Raw genomic sequence first — 9,168 nt, 5'->3', positions numbered from 1 at the left:
GGCACATCGACTGATTTTTCACCTAGTCGGCTCGGGGATTAGAACCAGTGACCTTTCGGTTACTGCCACAACTGCTTAGTGCTTACAAAACGTTGACTGTTATATCTGAACTGTTACCTTGATATCTGTAGAAACCCTTCCACGGATATTCACGATTCACAAATAGACTGGACAGTAGGTCTAATGTGGACCAGGCTATATTCTTCTTCTTCTTCAACGTCAGTTCAGCTTTTTTTACTTTGGCAGGTAAGGATACCTCAAACGTTGTGGTGTAGTTTTCGTAGTCTTTATCAGTATCAAACTTTTTGGTCTGGATTTTTAAAAAAGGACAAACACATGACGGCATCAGTTTATGGAATTATACAACATTTGGCGTTAAACAACATTAACTTCATCTTGAAGTCTTTGGCCTAGATTCAATCAGTTCCAGCGCTAACCCACGCTAACCGACACCTGCATAGCAGATCCTTATTTTTATTTAGGCGATATGTGGGAGTTCAACTCGCTGAGCGGGCTGCTCTTGTCATTGTCACCGAAGGTTACGTATATAACCACGGTTATGTGAGCCATATGGATCACTCTATATATTGGTATCACTGTGGCGGAGGGATACATCCGAGGTGAGGATTTACAGATTTACTCCCGTGTACACGTGTGTCACGGCTGGGGTCCGTCCCTATATATAGACCCCATGGCCGCGACACACATTCTCAAACATCATCTTTGAGGCGCCTCTAGCGCCATATAGCTCACATAACCATGGTTACCTTCGTTACGTTTCACTATATTGGTGCCACATTTACCCGATAGTACCTAGCAAAGGTGCAAGAGGTGCAAGAGGAAGCCCAGCTGGCTGCAGCACAGATATCAGCGAGGGGCACTCCTCTCAGTAGAGCCCAGGACGCAGCCACACCTCGTGTTGAATGTGCCACCACAGATCCCAGCACTGGCCTGCCAGCCAGGCGGTATGCTGTCGTAATCATGTCCACGATCCAGTGAGAGAGCCTCTGCTTTGATAGCCCAACCCCCAGGACTCTCTCACCATAGCAGACAAAGAGCTGGTCTGTTGTTCTCACTGACCGTGTCCGCTCCACATAGGCAGCCAGTGTCCACACAGGGCACAGCATGCCGGAGGGAGACCCACAGGGCACAGCATGCTGGAGGGAGGCCCAGAGGGCACAGCATGCCGGAGGGAGGCCCAGAGGGCACAGCATGCCGGAGGGAGGCCCAGAGGGCACAGCATGCCGGAGGGAGGCCCAGAGGGCACAGCATGCCGGAGGGAGACCCACAGGGCACAGCATGCCGGAGGGAGACCCACAGGGCACAGCATGCCGGAGGGAGGCCCACAGGGCACAGCACGCCGGAGGGAGGCCCAGAGGGCACAGCACGCCGGAGGGAGACCCACAGGGCACAGCATGCCGGAGGGAGGCCCAGAGGGCACAGCATGCCGGAGGGAGGCCCAGAGGGCACAGCATGCCGGAGGGAGGCCCAGAGGGCACAGCATGCCGGAGGGAGGCCCAGAGGGCACAGCATGCCGGAGGGAGGCCCAGAGGGCACAGCATGCCGGAGGGAGGCCCAGAGGGCACAGCATGCCGGAGGGAGGCCCAGAGGGCACAGCATGCCGGAGGGAGGCCCAGAGGGCACAGCATGCCGGAGGGAGACCCACAGGGCACAGCATGCCGGAGGGAGACCCACAGGGCACAGCATGCCGGAGGGAGGCCCACAGGGCACAGCATGCCGGAGGGAGGCCCAGAGGGCACAGCATGCCGGAGGGAGACCCAGACTCCCCCGCCACTGCCGGGGGGTCGTAAGCAGACAGGATAAAAGGGACGTTCACATGCCTGTCTGACAGAACCTTCGGGAGGAACGAAGGGTTGGGGTAGAGATATACTCCTCCCACCGGGGTCCATCCGGTACCACACAGAACTTACCGAAAAAAAATGGAGCTCACCCACCCTCTTCATGGAAGTAATCACTACCAAGAAAACCACCTTCATAGAGAGGTGTTTCAGGGAGGCAGACTCCAACGGTTCAAAAGGCAGCTTTGCCAAAGCTGCCAAGACCACATCCAGATCCCAGCTCGCCATTGACCGGGTCCTAGCTGGACGCAAGCAACGAACCCCCTTCATAAACCTGGAGACCAAGGGATGGCGCCCCATTGGCCTGTCCATCCACCCCACATGGCGGCAGGTCCAGAATAGGTCGAAACCGTCTCTTTTTGGGACCACAAAATAAGCCTCAGGGTTTTCTTCTTCAGGGGGTCGGCCACCGTGGTGACACGAAGGCCCCTGAAGGACTGGGGCCGGCAATGGATTTGGAGTCGGTACCCCTCGAGCATTGTGGACAACACCCAGGGGGACTCCGCAGAGAAAATGAAAGAGAACGTGTGTCTCGGCCATGGGGTCTATATATAGGGGCGGACCCCAGCCGTGACACAGGTGTCCGCGGGAGCAAATCTGTAAATCCTCACCTCGGATGTATCCCTCCGCCGCGGAGTGATAACAATACATTGGAGTGATCCAATATAGTGAAACATAACACACCTGTATCAGCCTAATTAAGGTGTAGATTACAACACACGTTCCACTGTTCCAATTTGTAACAACGCTACATGGGATTATTACTAACGCCACTCAGTGCATCTAATGGTAATATCCACGAAAGGTATAACGACGGGAGCCGTTTGCTGACTTGACAGCTCTAACGCATTTACACCTCCGACATCACCTAAATAAAAACAATGAAACTGCTATGCAGATACTAATGCGGATCTGATTGAATCAAGCCCTTTTTCCTGTTATTCAGTGGATGTTGAACTATTAACCATCACTACCTTAGGTGTCACCTGATGATACCCATCAGTGGAGAGGCTGTAAGTCTGATCAGGGGTCAGTTCACAGTCAGAGGTTGTTTCAATGAAGGTTTCTCTCAAGCCATTCCTCCTCGCCCTCTCCTCTTGCACCTAGAGTAGAGGAGTAGATGATCTTGTTGAGAGAAAAATATCTTCACAATAACAAAAGCTAGGATTCAGAATGGTCATTTAAAATGACTGATAGGACACTAAGTAAAATGTCAGTTATGGCATTACAGTAGTCACCTTCATTAGGACAACGTTCCGAGGCAGCAGCAACACATACAGTACAGACTCCAGTTCAGGGTCATCTGATGGTCGGTGGAACAACAACACAAGTGCTTTGATAGGGAAGACAGGAGCTTCCTTATCCTTGGTGAGGCCATAAGCAGAGAATCCAGTGATGTTTATGATGATGTGTGTTTCTGTTATCTCATGAGGATCGAGAAATTCAATTATGTCATCAGTCACATGGGCTACAGACAGGAAGTCACATCCATCGCCTGGGAAAGAAAGATAAAATAGCATTGTTGGTTAGAAAGTAACAAGAGATAGATAACGCTACTCTCACTTGTCTTTTTAATTGTGTAGTTACCAGGGTAGATCTCACAGTGTGGAAGGCATAGTTGACAGATAGACCCATTAAGGCATGTAAACTTGAACAGGGGTCCTGCAGGTCTCTTGCCACTCTGGGCTAGAAGCCTCCTGTTCCAGGGGACTGTCCTATAGAGCACCTCTCCCTCTCCCTCCATCCTAAACACCAGGCCTGTTATACTGCACTGGAACAGACCTGCACTGGGGCACTGGAACCTGTAGTGTGTGACAAATGTATGACATACAGTGCATTTAAAATAGGAAAAACACATCTGAGTTTGCTTGTTGTTGGTGTGTGGGAATAATTCAATGATATCTTAAAAGCAAAATAAATACCTGCACACTGCCAGTATCACGTTGTTTATGGAAGTTGTTTCATTAGATCTTTAATAAGTGATACTGCCAAGATCAGTGTGTGGGTCTTTCTTTTAAAATGACAAATGGCATAAACTGTTCTATAAGACTTCAAATTCTTGAAGTTAAATAAGTTCCATTTAAATGTATCTACTATCCTTTCAGAAATGGAAAACTATGAATGTAAAAACAAGTAAGAGAATACCAAGTTACCGGTATGTTCCAATGTCCTCCTGATCATAGATTACTGGTGCAAAGTCCTCAGGAAACCTCTAAAATGTAAAAACAATATATACTGAACAAATATTTTGAATTATAAACTGGGTGGTTTGAGCCCTGAATGCTGATTGGCTGACAGCCATGGTATATCAGACCGTATACCACGGGTATGATAAAACATGTATTTTTACTGTTCTAATTACGTTGGTAACCAGTTTATAATAGCAACAAGGCACCTCTGGGGTTTGTGGTATATGGCCAATATACCACGGCTAAGGGTTGTATGCAGGCTGTTCACAGCCCTTAGCCATGGTATCTATTTATGGTAAATTGGCCATATACCACACCCCCTCGGGCCTTATTGCTTCAATATTCAACTGGTCTGTCGGTCTGTCTGTCTGTCTTTCCAGTGAAGGTCTTACCAGAGGAGGGTCAGTAGTACACAGGCCCTGGTCCACTATTCTACATTCTGTGATGTTTAACTTCTCCATGGCATTAGGTGCTTTATAAACTCTGTGATGTTTAACTTCCCCATGGCATTAGGTGCTTTATAAACTATGTGATGTTTAACTTCCCCATGGCATTAGGTGCTTTATAAACTCTGTGATGTTTAACTTCCCCATGGCATTAGGTGCTTTATAAACTCTGTGATGTTTAACTTCCCCCATGGCATTAGGTGCTTTATAAACTCTGTGATGTTTAACTTCCCCCATGGCATTAGGTGCTTTATAAACTCTGTGATGTTTAACTTCCCCCATGGCATTAGGTGCTTTATAAACTCTGTGATGTTTAACTTCCCCCATGGCATTAGGTGCTTTATAAACTCTGTGATGTTTATATTCTCCATGGCATTAGGTGCTTTATAAACTCTGTGATGTTTAACATCCCCATGGCATTAGGTGCTTTATAAACTCTGTGATGTTTAACTTCCCCCATGGCATTAGGTGCTTTATAAACTCTGTGATGTTTAACTTCTCCATGGCATTAGGTGCTTTATAAACTCTGTGATGTTTAACTTCCCCATGGCATTAGGTGCCTTATAAACTATGTGATGTTTAACTTCACCATGGCATTAGGTGCCTTATAAACTCTGTGATGTTTAACTTCCCCATGGCATTAGGTGCCTTATAAACTCTGTGATGTTTAACTTCCCCATGGCATTAGGTGCTTTATAAACTCTGTGATGTTTAACTTCCCCATGGCATTAGGTGCCTTATAAACTCTGTGATGTTTAACTTCCCCATGGCATTAGGTGCCTTATAAACTCTGTGATGTTTAACTTCCCCATGGCATTAGGTGCTTTATAAACTCTGTGATGTTTAACTTCTCCATGGCATTAGGTAAGCCTAATATACTCTGTGATGCTTAACTTCTCCATAGCATAAGGCAAGCTGTCAGTCAGTATTCTGACTTGTTCCTCACTCCAATTGAACCCTTGCTAGATGAAAGCCAACTAGCAGAGAATTTTACTTGGTGACAGTCTCTTTCTGTTGGTCAATGTTCGTCTGCCTGTCTCCATGTCTTTTACCAGGTATTGTTGTTGTGAACCCAAACATCCCCTCTCCTCCTCACCTCTCTCTCTAACTTCTTCGACAGATCCCAGGTCATCTTCTTCAGGATCTCCGGTGAGATCTGCACAGCTTTCTCAGGGCCGGAGGGTTCTCATTGCATGAAGGAAAGATACTCACTCAATGTAGCTATAAGCAACAAATTTAACGTTTAAAGAACAGATGAATTGGTATTGCTGTTTTACCTGTGTGATCTCTCTGTAACTTCTCTGTGAGATCATGTTCATTCATCCAACTCAGGATCCTCAGTGTGACCTTCACAGCTCTCTCAGGGCCGTATCTCTTCTCCATCTGACCCACTGTGACCTGTCTGTCAGCGTTCTCCAGCTGGCTCTCTGGGATGGGAGGAAAGCCAAGCAGCTGGCCACTAGTCAGGTAGTTTTTAAATGTCTTCAGCTCGTTTGTGTTCAGCTGCTCCAGAGTGGTCAGCAGCCAAGCTGGAACAGAGAGGATAGGAGAGAGATGTCCTACATGTCAGATATAGTTCATGTATTGTTCAGCCTCGCCTCCAGGCTTCTTTTTCTTATATCAGTTTTTCCTGTATTTCCAATAAGCTTCTAGTCCCCTACAAACGTTACACTTACTCACTCTTCAGTTGATTGGCTAGAATTTAGGAAACTCAAGAAGAGATGTACAGCCATGATTAGACAGTGAAATCTGCTTTTATCTTGCAATATCTTAGCTATGTCTACTGAGCCACTGTACTGTTGATTTTATACATAATGTGTAATGAATTATTGATTTCTGTTTAATCACAATGATATCACCTGGATACATACAATAAATAAGAGAGGGGCCTGCTGAATGTTATTATGAAGTCAGTTGAATGTTCTTTCTGGTTAGACCTACACTGAACTGTGATTGTGATTTATAGATTGATGTATATTCTTGTTATGTTACCTCTAGTGTGATCTCTCTTTAACTTCTCTATGAGATAATCTAGATTCATCCTCCTCAGGATCTCCACTGTGATCTCAACTGCTCTCTCAGGGCGAAAACTCTCCACCATCTCATCCACTGTGACCTGTCTGTCAGCGTTCTGCAGCTGTCTCTCTGGGATGGGAGGACAGTCAGGCAGCAGGCCACTAGTCAGGAACCACATAAATGTCTTCAGCTGTTCTTCAGTGAGCTCCTCCAGAGTGGTCAGCAGCAGAGCTGAAACATCCAAAATGGAGGGTCTCTAAAATAACAAGGATGACAAGATATAAATAAAAGGATAGAAATATTGGCTACTGATATAACGAACATGAACATAGCCACACACACATACAAACACACAACATGGTACAGGAATATATTCATCGCTTTTTTGGTGTGTGTGTGTGTGTACAGGTGTATTAACATACGAGGGTAGAACTGTAGAACTGACTATGACAGTGAGTACAGGTGTTTTAACATATGAGGGTAGAACTGACTATGACAGTGAGTACAGGTGTTTTAACATAGGAGGGTAGAACTGTAGAACTGACTATGACAGTGAGTACAGGTGTATTAACATACGAGGGTAGAACTGACTATGACAGTGAGTACAGGTGTTTTAACATAGGAGGGTAGAACTGTAGAACTGACTATGACAGTGAGTACAGGTGTATTAACATACGAGGGTAGAACTGTAGAACTGACTATGACAGTGTGTCACGAATTCAGCCGAGGCTGCCCCTCCTCCTTGCTCGGGCAGGTTTCGGCGTTCGTCGTCACCGGCTTACTAGCCACTACCGCTCCATTTATCATCACTCCATTTGTCTTGTCTTGTCTTGTCTTGTCAATCACACACACCTGGTACTCATTCCCTCATTAGTCTGTGTATAAGTGTTCCCTCTGCCCCCTTGTCCTTTGTGAGTGATTGTTCGTTGTGAGAGTGAGTAGCTCGGTTTACTTGTATGCAGCCAAGGTTGATTTTCCCTTGTGCTAGTTTTGTTCTGTCGCTATATGCGCTACATGATTGTACACTGAATAAACTCTGGATATCTGTGTTTTACCTTCTGCGCCTGCACCTCATCACAGAATCACTCACCAGCTATGGAGTCAGCGGGAGAAGAGCGCACACCTGGAATCGTGGCAAGGGTCCAGGAGCATTCCACGATGCTGGCCAGCTTAGGGGAAGCGATGGATCGGGTTCTTCAGATCGTCCAACGCCTGGAGAGAAGAGGAACCGATCTGTCGAGACCAGCTGGACAACCGGATCCAGCCACCTACATCACAGCACCCAGAGGGATCCAGATATCCCGACCTCGGGCGTTCGATGGGACGCCGGCTCTATGTCAGGGATTCCTTCTCCAACTGGAGCTGTACTGCTCAAGTGTCAGGCCGGCGCCATCAGATCGTGAGTAGGTGTCCGTCCTCATTTCCTGCCTCTCGGGGAAAGCCCTGGAGTGGGCCAACGCGGTTTGGAGAAAAGGAGGAGCCGCGTTGGAGGACTACAGGGAGTTCGCCCGCCTATTTCGGGTCGAGAGGCGGGTGTTCGCCCGAGGGTCGAGAGGCGGGTGAGCAGCTGGTCCACTTGAGGCAGGGGACGAGGACAGTACAGGAGTTCGTGCTGGAGTTCCGGATCCTGGCAGCAGGGTCCGGGTGGAACGAGCGGGCCCTGATCAACCAGTTCCGGTGCCATCTACAGGAGGACGTCCGACGGGAGCTAGCCTGCCATGACACCAGTTTGTCTTTTACCGAACTGGTAGACATGGCCATTCGTCTGGATAACCTGCTGGCAACCAGAGGACGTCCTGGAGGAGGTCTGCCCGTTCCCGCCCCAACCGACGCGGATCCAGAGCTCATGGAGCTGGGTGGTACTGCGCACGAGAGAGCGGAGGACGACAGTGCCAGTGCCACTCGGACGGCACAAAGGGACATTCCACCACACGTTGTCGTCAGCGCTATTTTGGGTCAGGAGGCGGCCGGCAGGGCACTCTTGCATCACCCCAGGTATTGAGCATCCACTCTGGTTCAGAGCCCTCTGCTAAGCACTGTACTATACCCATATACTTCCCTGATCACATGAGAGTTCCCCAGTGTAAGGCGCTAGTCGATTCAGGATAAGCTGGGAACTTTATGGACAAAACTTTCGCATGCCGCCAGGGCATTTCATTAGTTCCCCTAGCCATTCCACGCCCCATCAGAGCACTTGATAGTCGACCATTAGGGTCTGGGTTGATAAAGGAAGTCACGGTACCAGTCACCATGATCACACAGGAGACGCATTGTGAGCAGGTCACTTTTTCCATTATTGAGTCTCCTGCTTTCCCTGTGGTGTTAGGTATTCCATGGCTAGCACTCCATAACCCCACTTTCTCATGGCCGCAGAGGGTTCTCACGGGGTGGTCGCGAAAGTGTCAGGGTAGGTGTATGGGTGTTTCCGTTGGTGCAACCATGGTGGAAAGTCCAGACGGTGCCTCCACCGTGCACGTTCCCCCCGAATACCATGATCTGGCACAAGTCTTCTCTGAAAATAAAGCGACTAAATTACCACCTCATCGGGCGGGGGATTGCACAATAAACCTTCGGGTAGACGCTGTACCTCCCAGGAGTCATGTGTATCCCCTGTCGCAGGCGGAGACGGAGGCTATGGAGACATACGTCACCTAGTCC

The 9,168-nt window shown here is 48.3% G+C and overlaps 1 long non-coding RNA gene across 1 annotated transcript; it reads right to left on the bottom strand.

The window, feature by feature from the left end:
- Window positions 1-258: 258 nt before the first annotated feature.
- LOC311121004 lies at window positions 259-3,183 on the bottom strand. Its single transcript, XR_014612220.1, has 3 exons — window positions 3,098-3,183; window positions 2,834-2,962; window positions 259-310 (listed from the first exon to the last, which is right to left on the bottom strand). It is a non-coding gene; the product is annotated as an uncharacterized lncRNA (long non-coding RNA).
- Window positions 3,184-9,168: the final 5,985 nt, after the last annotated feature.

The sequence above is a fragment of the Coregonus lavaretus genome (genome assembly GCF_964263955.1).
Source record: "Coregonus lavaretus genome assembly, contig: HAP1_SCAFFOLD_410, whole genome shotgun sequence".
NCBI classification, from domain to species: domain Eukaryota; kingdom Metazoa; phylum Chordata; class Actinopteri; order Salmoniformes; family Salmonidae; genus Coregonus; species Coregonus lavaretus.
The sequence above is the reverse complement of the archived record's forward strand: the minus strand, read 5'-3'. Positions and strand labels throughout refer to the sequence as shown.